The following is an 11,920-nucleotide window of genomic DNA, read 5'->3' as shown; positions in this document are numbered from 1 at the left end:
CCTATAAAATCAAACCAGCAAAGGCTAGGCAGACAGCTACGGGCTGATATTAATAGCCTGAGAAGGGGCCATGGATATTGGCATCCCCCAGGCTAAAAACATCAGCTCTCAGCGGCCCCAGAAATGGCACATCTTATAGATGCGCCAATTCTGGCACTTAGTCTCGCTCTTCCCATTTGCCCTGTAGCGGTGGCAAGTGGAGTTCATATTTGTGGGGTTGATGTCACCTTTGTATTGTCAGGTGACATCAAGCCCATAGGTTAGTAATGGAGAGACGTCTATAAGACATCTATCCATTACTAATCCTATAGTTACATGATAAATAAAGACACGGCCAGAATAAAGTCCTTTATTTGAAATAATCACAGATTCCTTTATTGAATCCAAATTTACCATACTTACTGAACGCTTAATGCTCGACGCCCTAGTCTCCTGCAAAGACTCAATAAATAATAAATCAACATATAATACTATCCTGTCTGACGTAGTCCATTTAATACAGAGTGTCCCACGGCAATCTCATGTGTAGAACAGTCATATCGGGAGAAGTGATCGCTCTACCCGGCCTCCGGCGATACAATGACAGAAGGTAATTGCTCCCGCAGTGTATCACTGTGCTGCCGTGAGAGTTCACTGGAGTTCAACAGCTCCGATGCTCTCACTTACAGCACTATCGCTGTGTGAGAACTTTCCCACATAGCGGTGCCGTAAGTGACAGCACCGAAGCTGATTAGCTGATGAACTCCGGTGAACTCACACAGCAGCTCAGTGATACACTGCGGGAGCAATTACCTCCTGTCAGTTTATCGCTGGCGGCCGGGGGACACTCGGTATTAAATGGACTACGGTAGAAAGGTGAGTACATCTTGGTTTATTATTTTTTTATTGTTTGCAGAACAGATGGGCATAGGGGATTAGGCATTCAGTGAGTATGTATTTTGTATGTGAATATGTAAATGTTTTGATTTTTTTTTACAATTGAACACAAGTGCCGGATGATGAGACTATTCTCCCATCATCGGCTCATGCTGTCTCTGTTATATGTGACAAAACACGTAGCCAGATGGGAGTAGTAGTCCCATCAGATGATGCCTGGGTACACACACACGCACATATTCTCCGCCCACACACAGACACGCACATATTCTCCGCCCACACACAGACATGCACACATATTCTCCGCCCACACACTCGTCCTCCTTCTGACAATTTCCCTTTGACAAATCGCGTTTTTGGCAGCAAATCTGCAGAAAATACGCAGCAAATCTTTTTGTACTTGCGTTTTTGCTGCAGATTTGACTGACTCAATTGAAATCAATGAGTCAAAATGCTGCAGAAACACAAAAAGAATTGACATGCTTCAGAAAATAAAATGCTGGAAATTTACGGATCATGTGCACAACACTTCAGGATTGTCACTTGAATTAACTTGATTTAGTATTCCATTGCATTTTTGGAGCATTTACGCGCGTAAAAAAACCCACTGCGGAAACGCATAAAAAAAGCACCGTATGCACATAGCCTAAGACTTCATGAGGATGAACTGCTTTCTTTGATAATACAGCTAAAGATTGAGAGCCCTCATTAGACCAAGTGAATCATCAGCCCACACAGCCTAATAGCTGCAGCTTTTACTGAGCAGTGTGAGATTTCAGCAGCTGCAGGGAAGAGTGACACTGAGGAGCTGTCAGTCAGGCTAAATGAGAGGAGATTGAGCTAATATGTCAAACAATTACACAGCCAATATATCTTGGATTCATAAAGTAAGGTCTGGGAGATCTATTTAAAAATGTGCTCATTATGGTAATAGCTAGTGACAGATCCTCTATGGCTTGGTGAAGGAGATTTGGGGCTCTGTAACAAAAACAGCTCTGATTACTAGAAGAGGGAATCAATATCAATGGGAAGAGGGAATCAATATCACCATTACACACTGAACGGGAAACCACTGGGTAAATCTGACAGGGAGAAGGACTTGGGGATCCTAGTTAATGATAAACTTACCTGGAGCAGCCAGTGCCAGGCAGCAGCTGCCAAGGCAAACAGGATCATGGGGTGCATTAAAAGAGGTCTGGATACACATGATGAGAGCATTATACTGCCTCTGTACAAATCCCTAGTTAGACCGCACATGGAGTACTGTGTCCAGTTTTGGGCACCAGTGCTCAGGAAGGATATAATGGAACTAGAGAGAGTACAAAGGAGGGCAACAAAATTAATAAAGGGGATGGGAGAACTACAATACCCAGATAGATTAGCGAAATTAGGATTATTTAGTCTAGAAAAAAGACGACTGAGGGGCGATCTAATAACCATGTATAAGTATATAAGGGGACAATACAAATATCTCGCTGAGGATTTGTTTATACCAAGGAAGATGACGGGCACAAGGGGGCATTCTTTGCGTCTGGAGGAGAGAAGGTTTTTCCACCAACATAGAAGAGGATTCTTTACTGTTAGGGCAGTGAGAATCTGGAATTGCTTGCCTGAGGAGGTGGTGATGGTGAACTCAGTCGAGGGGTTCAAGAGAGGCCTGGATGTCTTCCTGGAGCAGAACAATATTGTATCATACAATTATTAGGTTCTGTAGAAGGACGTAGATCTGGGTATTTATTATGATGGAATATAGGCTGAACTGGATGGACAAATGTCTTTTTTCGGCCTTACTAACTATGTTACTATGTTACTATGTTACTACTAGAAATAGACATTAAAACTAATCCACACATAATCTTGAACCTGAAAACAACATAATCGTAAAAAATGTATCCAAACTGAAAAATGAGGGGGCATCTTGATAATATGAGTTAGCAGGAGTCTGGTTCAGTGCTATCTCCTAACACATCTGAATTGCCGTGGAAGATAGATAAAAGTTATGTTACTAAACTGATCAAATATCATGCCACTGTGAACTAGAAACTGCAATACCACTGGTCCCAATAGGATTTATCAGCTTCCTGTAGGCAACATTTACACTTTAATAGGAAATAAATAGAAAGTCAACTTCATTCTAATGCCACAGTTTCCATCTGAAATAATTTCCGTTTGCATCATGTGTATGCAGCCAGAGTCTCCAACAATATTGCATAAAGGGCAACACTTTGTTTCAGATAAGATCTAATGGGCAATAACAGAGATCTGTTGTGCTGAGCAGAGCATTAATATTGGTTGAAATTCTTCTAGGAAATATAAAATTAGAGTTCTTGCAAACACAAGGCTCTAAGCGGGAACCTCATACTGAATCAACTCCTGTTGAGCACAATGTTCCTACTGGGACTCCTGAAGCAGTCACTCTTTATAGTACAGCAGGAGGGGGAAATAAATACTATATGCCTCTCACCACCAGCTCCTATATCTAGGGAGATAAAAATCTATCTTAAATATAAGCAAGTTCAGTTACATCGGAGGATGACTACAGAAAAAATAGAAAAGGAAGCTACAGATGATCACAATAACTTAAACAAAGCTTTTCAACTTCTTTGTGCCAAGGGAAATTTGGAAATAACATTTTAGTAATTATCTGGGGGATGTTTTTTTTTTTTTTGCTTTTAATAGGTTTTGATATCAGCTCTACATTTAGACTTTGACAGGAGCTATTACCAGAAAGCAAATAAAAGATAAAAATAAAAAATACACAGTATAACTATTTTATTTACAAAATGTATAAGATCGCTGTAGGACACCTAGTGGATGGGAGATAAATATGGAGTAATGCTTTAGTACATATAGCACTAAAAGGGTTTAATTAGCCACGACCGTCTGATTGCAAACAGCTGAAGAGTTGGGAGAGACGGCTGCGCACCATATCTCAACTGCTGGGTGTGGTTCACTTCGTAGAATGAGACCTGTTTATCTCACACATGTCTGAGTGTATGGAGGTGCGTAGATCTCCTAGATTGAGTGCCTTTGCTAAAGGACTAAAGGTACCTTCACACATAACAATTTAGTTAACAATATCGTTGCAACGTCACGCTTTTTGTGACGTAGCAACGATCCAGCTAACGATCTCGTTATGTGTGACAGCGACCAACGATCAGGCCCCTGCTGGGAGATCGTTGGTCGTGCTTAATAACCCAATATTTACCCTGGCTACCATTGTAAAAGTAAAAAAAACAAAAAAACAGTACATACTCACATTCCGATGTCTGTCACATTCCCCGCCGTCAGCTTCCCTGCACTGACTGTCAGCGCCGGCCGTAAAGCATAGCACAGCGGTGACGTCACCGCTGTGCTCTGCTTTACGGCCGGCGCTGACACAGTCAGTGCGGGAAGCTGACGGCGAGGGACGTGACAGACATCGGAATGTGAGTATGTACTGTTTTTTTTTTTAACTTTTACAATGGTAACCAGGGTAAATATCGGGTTACTAAGCGCGGCCCTGCACTTAGTAACCCGATGTTTACCCTGGTTACCCGGGGACTTCGGCATCGTTGAAGACAGTTGCAACGATGCCGAAGTCTTTCCCCTGATTGTTGGTCACTGGAGAGAGCTGTCTGTGTGACAGCTCCCCAGCGACCACACAACGACTTACCAACGATCATGGCCAGGTCGTATCGCTGGTCGTGATCGTTGGTAAGTCGTTTAGTGTAACGGTACCTTAAGAAGCTTGACTCTAAGCCAGGCGAGCTAAACAGCACTATTGTCTGGACTTGTTACTTTATGTTTCATTTTGTGCAGGACAAAGGCGGTATTTCAGTTCTCCTGTGGTGTAGTTTATGAGGACTAAAATTAACAAGCCGGAATTTACATAGAAACGGTTCCTGTGTAACCTCAGATTGCGCAGAAATGAGTAGCATTGTTACAACTGTAAATGATACGTCAACAAATCAGTGTGTTTTCATTATAACAGATACAATATGCAAGATGAGCATGGAAGAAGTAAGAAAGTGTTGAGCAATATTTTAGAGTGGCCAGTTGGCAGAGCTTTATGTGGAACTACATTTTACATATTTGTTTTATAATACCATTGGCCTCCATGTCATAGTTAAGGAGCTCTCCATTATTGAGCAGGCAATTTTGACAGAAGTGAATATGAGCTGCATAGCCTTTGCTATGGTAGCAGGATCATCTAATTTAGTACCACAACTGCCTCCTTTTGTGCAGTTAGGCATGAGCTACCAACATTTGAGCAAAGTTTACTGGTTGCACTGATAAATTAGTGACAATTTAATTGGATAAATAAATTAATGCATCACAAAACAGATACAGGATAACGGTCCTCTCTCCTTTGTATCATATCGGTATGAGCATCAGTACTTTATATATATATATATATATAAATATATATATATATATATATATATATATATATATATATATATATATACTGCTCAAAAAATAAAGGGAACACTTAAAAGAATATAACTCCAAGTAAATCAAACTTCTGTGAAATCAAACTGTCCACTTAAGTTTGACAATCAATTTCACATGCTGTTGTACAAATGGAATAGACAATAGATGGAAATTATTGGCAATTATCAAGACACACGCAATAAAGAAGTTGTTCTGCAGGTGGGGACCACATCTCAGTACCAATGCTTTCTGGCTGCTGTTTTGGTCACTATTGAATGTTGGTTGTGCTTTCACACTCGTGGTAGCATGAGGTGGACTCTACAACCTACACAAGTGGCTAAGGTAGTGCAGCTTATCCAGGATGGCACATCAACGTGAGCTGTGGCAAGAAGGTCTGCTGTGTCTGTCAGCGTAGTGTCCAGAGGCTAGAGGCGCTACCAAGACACAGGCCAGTACAAGAGACGTGGAGGGGGCTGTAGGGCAACAACCCAGCAGCAGAACTGCTCAGCTTTTGTGCACGGAGGAACAGGAGGACCACTGCCAGAGCCCTGCAAAATGACCTCCAGCAGGCCACAAATGGGCAAGTGTCTGCACAAACGGTTAGAAACCAACTCCATGAGGATGGTCTGAGTGCCCGACGTCCACAGATGGGGGGTTGTGCTCAAGCCCAACACCGTGCAGGACGCTTGGCATTTGCCACAAAACACCACTGGCGCCTTGTGCTCTTCATAGATGAAAGTAGGTTCACACTGAGCACATGTGACAGACGTGACAGAGTCTGGAGATGCCATGGAGAGTGATCTGCTGCCTACAACATCCTTCAGCATGACTGGTTTGGCAGTGGCTCAGTAATGGTGTGGGGTTGGAGGGCCGCACAGCCCTCCTTCTGCTTGCCAGACATAGCCTGACTGCCATTAGGTACTGAGATGAGATCCTCAGACCCCTTGTGAGATCATATGATGGTGCAGTTAGCCCTTCTAATGCAGGAAAATGACAGACCTCATGTGGCTGGAGTGTGTCAGCAGTTCCTGCAAGATGAAGGCATTGAAGGTATGGACTGACCTGCCCGTTCCCCAGACCTGAATCCGATTGAACACATCTGGGACATCATGTCTTGCACCATCCAGCTACATCACGTTCCACCAAAGACTGTCCAGGAGTTGGTGGATGTTTTAGTCCAGGTCTGGGAGGAGATCCCTCAGGAGATCATCCACCGCCCCATCAGGAGCATGCCCAGGTGTTGTAGGGAGATCATACAGGCATGTGGAGGCCACACACAATACTGAGCATCATTTCCTTATCTTGAGGCATTTCCACTGAAGTTGGATCAGCCTGTAACTTCATTTTCCACTTTGATTTTGAGCATCATTCCAACTCCAGAACTCCATGGGATAGTAGTTGTGATTTACGATGATCATTTTTAGGCTTTATTGTTCTCAACACATTCCACTATGTAATGAATAAAGATTTACAACTGGAATATTTCATTCAGTGATAACTAAGATGTGGGATTTTAGTGTTCCCTTTTTTTTCTTCGCCACGACAGCACCCACTGAGAGAGGGGATCCGCCCCTAGGAACAGGAAACCCTACAGAGAGATAAAAGGGGTGGTCCCCCTCGCTCCCACAGTTTGGTTTCCTGTTCCTACGGGAAGATCCACGGAGAAGAGGATGCCCAGCCTGGATGCCGCTTCCGCAGTTTACCTGTGAGGACGGCAAGGGCTCCAGAGCTGGATGCAGCATCGGGGGTCCTGGCTCAGTTCCCCCCTCTGCTGGCAGACGCTGTGAGGCCAGGACGGGTGTTGCTGGCTCACAGAAATTCATTCGGCGGGTCTTCAGGGAGCAAGCGCCGGTAAGGAGCGTCGCGCCGTCCTCGGCGGACGTTCAGGCAGCGTGGAGCCCCGTGTGTGCCCCCGGAAGTGCAGGTAAGCTTCCGGGGTGATGGAGGAGGGAGACGGCGCCTGCGCTGATGCCGGTGGCAGCGCAGGCGCATACAGTATGGTCGCGACCCGGAAGTGGTTAGCACTTCCGGGTTCAACATGAAGAAGATGGTGGCCCCCATGTGAAAAGGACGCCGGCGCTGACAATCCGGCGTCCAATATGGATTCTGCAAAGGAGCCTGCGATGCCTTCTCTGGAGGTCACCGCTATCACCCCACGCAGCCATACCAGCAGCAGCCGCTCTAGACAGAGCGGATCTTCTAGGAAGAAGTCGGACCGACCTATTCCTCCACCTATGCCTCAGTCTCCTCCTCAGCCGGTACCTTGACAGACAGCTTCACTGGGTGAGTGTGCATCTACCCCACTAAGCTGATTATTGTCCCCTCTCCCTCTATACACCTTAGGCAAAAAGAACGGAAAAAACAAAACACAAACAGTGTGCGTTATGTCTCCAGCCCCCTCCGGATAGTCACACTAAGAGGCTTTGTAAATCATGTATTGATACTACCTTACGGGAGGAAGCCTCAGTTAAATCTGAAGACATTAGAATCATGATTAGGAAGAATTACGAGCCCTGCATAGTTCTGACAAGGAGCCGCATACTAAAGAAAAAAGGGGATACGTTTCCCCTATATCTGACCAGTTCTCTGATATAGAGGATGCAGACTCTGACGAATACCAAGAATATGTTTCCTCGGACGAGGGTCAAGATACATGCTTTCCCACGGATAGTATTGATAACCTTGTGAAGTCCGTTAGTAATACCATGGGCATCGAGGATTCTAAGGTCCCTAGAACACAGCAAGACATAATGTTTGCTGGTCTATCCGAAAGAAAGAGGCCCTCCTTTCCGGTAATAGAAGCAGTGAAAAATTTAATCAAAAAGGAGTGGGAAAGCCAGGGGCAAAGGGGGTTACCACCATCTTCAAAAAGGCGTTATCCCTTCAATGATGAAGAGTTTTCAACATGGTCAAAAGCCCCGAAGGTAGACGCGGGAGTGGCGTCCACATCCAAAAGATCCTTGCTGCCTGTGGAGGATTCAGGCTTGTTACAAGATCCACTAGACCGTAAGGCTGACTCGCTTTTGAAAAGAGCCTGGGAGACTTCTACAGGGGCTTTTAGACCGACTATTTCGGCTACATGCACCGCTAGGTCCATGCTAGTCTGGCTAAGTGACTTGGAGGTAGGGCTAAAGGAGGTCTCTCTTGAGACAAATTGTTATCTTCTATACCCCTAATTAGGGGAGCTACAGCCTTCCTGGCGGACTCATCTGCTGATTCCATACGCCTGGCAGCCAAGTCGGCAGGACTGACTAATGCAGCACGTAGGGCCCTGTGGCTTAAGGGCTGGAGGGGTGATCCCCAAACGAAATCCAAATTGTGTGGCCTCCTATGTCAGGGTGAGTACCTGTTTGGTACTAAACTGGACGAGATTCTAACCAAAGCGGGAGAGAGGAAAGGGAAAGGGATTCTATTCCCCGTTATTTTTGATTCCAAAACCGGATGGAACATTCAGAACCATTATAAACCTTAAAAAGTTGAACATCTACTTAGAAAATCAAACCTTTAAAATGGAATCTATCCGGTCCACCATTGAACTCCTGTTTCCCCATTGCTTTATGACGGTTCTTGACCTTAAAGATGCGTATTACCATCTACCAATTTATATAGAGCATCAACTATATCTCCGTGTGGCGATTGTATTGAATGGGTGTATCCGGCACTTTCAGTATGCAGCTATGCCTTTTGGACTATCTATAGCTCCAAGAGTGTTCACTAAATTAATGGCGGAGGTAATGTCATACCTAAGAAGTTAAAAGACACCCTCGTAATTCCATACCTAGACGACATCTTGGTAGTAGGAAATTCACAATGTCAACAACGATTGTGTGATATGATAGCATCTCTGCAAGGATTAGGTTGGTTAATAAACTGGGAAAAATCTGGGCTATTCCCAAGAACTCGGCAAATTTTTCTGGGGATTATATTAGATTCTACAAGCCAGAAATGTTTCCTTCCGGAAACTAAACAAATAATGGTTGGAAATAAGGTTCAGTCGGTAATAGATAAACCTCTAATTTCTTTGAGAGAAGGCATGTCCCTTCTTGGCTCCTTCACGTCATGTATCCCAGCGGTTCCATGGGCCCAATTCCATTCGAGGCGTTTACAGTATGCAATTTTACATGAAGAGGAAAAATCACATGGTCGTTTAGATGTTAAGATTTCCCTTTCTGATGAAGTAGTCCAATCTCTGAACTGGTGGCTAAAACCAAAAAACTTGGTTAGTGGGGTCCCCTGGGTAGTTAAACCCTCAAACACAATATATACGGATGCCAGTCCTACTGGCTGGGGAGCACATTTAGGAGACCACCTATTCCAAGGACTATGGTCAATCACGGAGTCAGACGACTCTTCTAATATAAGAGAGCTAAAAGCTATCTATCATGCTCTATGTGAATTCCTTCCACAGCTACACGGGACACATACCAGAATTCTGTCAGACAACATGACATCAGTGGCTTATATCATCAAGGAGGAACAAGATCAGGAACTCTCATGTCTATAACCGAAGACATTCTGACTATAGCCGAAGAACATCTTCTGTCCCTGTCAGCGCTACATGTCAGAGGAGTGGACAACTCAAGAGCGGACTTCCTCAGTCGTCATACCCTCCACCAAGGGGAGTGGGTTCTAAATCATCAAATTTTCAAAATGATAACCGTGAAATGGGGTGTTCCCGATATAGATCTCTTCGCTACAAGAGACAACAGGCAGTTAAAAAGATTCGCTTCAATGTTCTGGGCCGACAATCCCGATATTCTCGATGCCCTTCAAGTTCCTTGGACATTTCAGAAAGCATACGCTTTTCCTCCTCTGATTCTTCTTCCAACAGTAATCAGGAAGATAAGGGAGGACCGAGCAAATATAATCCTGATTGCCCCATTTTGGCCAAAGAGGCCATGGTTTTCCCTGCTCAGGGCCATGTCCATCTCAGATCCGTGGATTCTCCCGGAGGATCAGGATCTTCTCTTCCAGGGGCCCTTCAACCACCCTCATGTGAAGGGTCTACCAACCGTAGCCTGGAATTTGAGAGGCAGCTGTTAAAACTAAGAGGCTTCTCTGATAAAGTAATTAATACCTTATTGACAAGTAGAAAGAAATCCACTACTGCCATATACTGTATGTGAGTGTGTGGAAGAAATTTCTAAATCTCTATCCATCGGCCTTATCAAATGAAATTCCCATCTCTACTATTCTAGAGTTTCTTCAGAAAGGACGTGATTTAGGCCTTTCAGTTAGTACTCTAAAAGTACAAGTTTCTGCTCTAGGGGCCTTGTATAGTCACAATGTTGCGGGTAATAGGTGGATAGCTAGATTTATTTCAGCCTGCCAGAGATCAGAACCAGTCCAGATTCCCCAGATACCTCCTTGGGATATTAATTTGGTCCTGGAAGCCTTAACAGGTCACCCGTTTGAGCCTCTAGACTCAGCTCACATTAAATGTATTTCCCTTAAGACTGCTCTTCTTGTCGCGCTGGTATCGGCAAGAAGGGTAAGTGACATACAGGCGCTATCAGTAGATCCTCCCATTATGTCAATTTTTCCAGATAGAATTGTCTTGAAAACAGACCCTTCCTACCTACCTAAAATGTGTACTAAATTTCATAGGTCTCAAGAAATCCTTCTTCCTTCTTTCTATAATAACCCTACAAATCAGGAGGAAGAAAAGTACCATACTTTAGATGTGAGAAGGGCTATAATAGCTTATCTAGACAGGACTAGTGCCTGGAGGAAGAGCAGGGCTCTCTTTGTTTCCTTCCAGGGCCAAAGGAAAGGATCTGGTGTTACAAAAGGCACATTATCCCGATGGATTCGGGAGGCGATATACCTGGCCTATTCGTCTAAAGGGGAGAATCCACCTGAAGCTGTGAAGGCACATTCCACCCGGGCGATAGCATCATCCTGGGCTGAGCGAGCAGAGGTTCCTATAGAACCCATATGTAAGGCCGCAACCTGGTCTTCCCCTTCTACCTTCTATAGTCACTATAGATTAGATCTATCTGCATCCACTGATTTGTGTTTCGGTAGATCTGTTCTTAATACGATAATCCTCCCCAAATAACTATCTCTGAAAGTCTCTCAGTGGGTGCTGTCGTGGCAAGAGAAAACACCGGATTACGTACCGGTAATGCTCTTTTATAGAGCCACGACAGCACCCCTTCACATATATTAGTTTACATATGAGCACTGTTAAGGGTGGTGGATTCCTGTAATTATACGTAGTTAAGTTATAGTAAATGATGATATAGAATTACCTACTAAAACTGGTGGGCGGTTCCTCGCAATCTCTGTAACCCAAACTGTGGGAGCGAGGGGGACCGCCCCTTTTGTCTCTCCGTAGGGTTTTCTGTTCCTGGGGGCGGATCCCCTCTCTCAGTGGGTGCTGTCGTGGCTCTATAAAAGAGCATTACCGGTACGTAATCCGGTGTATTTTTTTGAGCAGTGTATATATATATATATATATATATATATATATATATATATATATATATATATATAGCCGAAAGTGTTGGTAACCTTGAAATTGTTCCAGAAAATGAAGTATTTCTCCCAGAAATGTATTGCAGTTACACGTGTTTTGTTACACACGTTTATTTCCGGCTGACGAAAGCACAAGAAACAAGAGCCA

The sequence above is a fragment of the Ranitomeya imitator genome, chromosome 1 (genome assembly GCF_032444005.1).
Source record: "Ranitomeya imitator isolate aRanImi1 chromosome 1, aRanImi1.pri, whole genome shotgun sequence".
Lineage (NCBI taxonomy): Eukaryota > Metazoa > Chordata > Amphibia > Anura > Dendrobatidae > Ranitomeya > Ranitomeya imitator.
Note: the sequence above shows the minus strand (reverse complement) of the source record.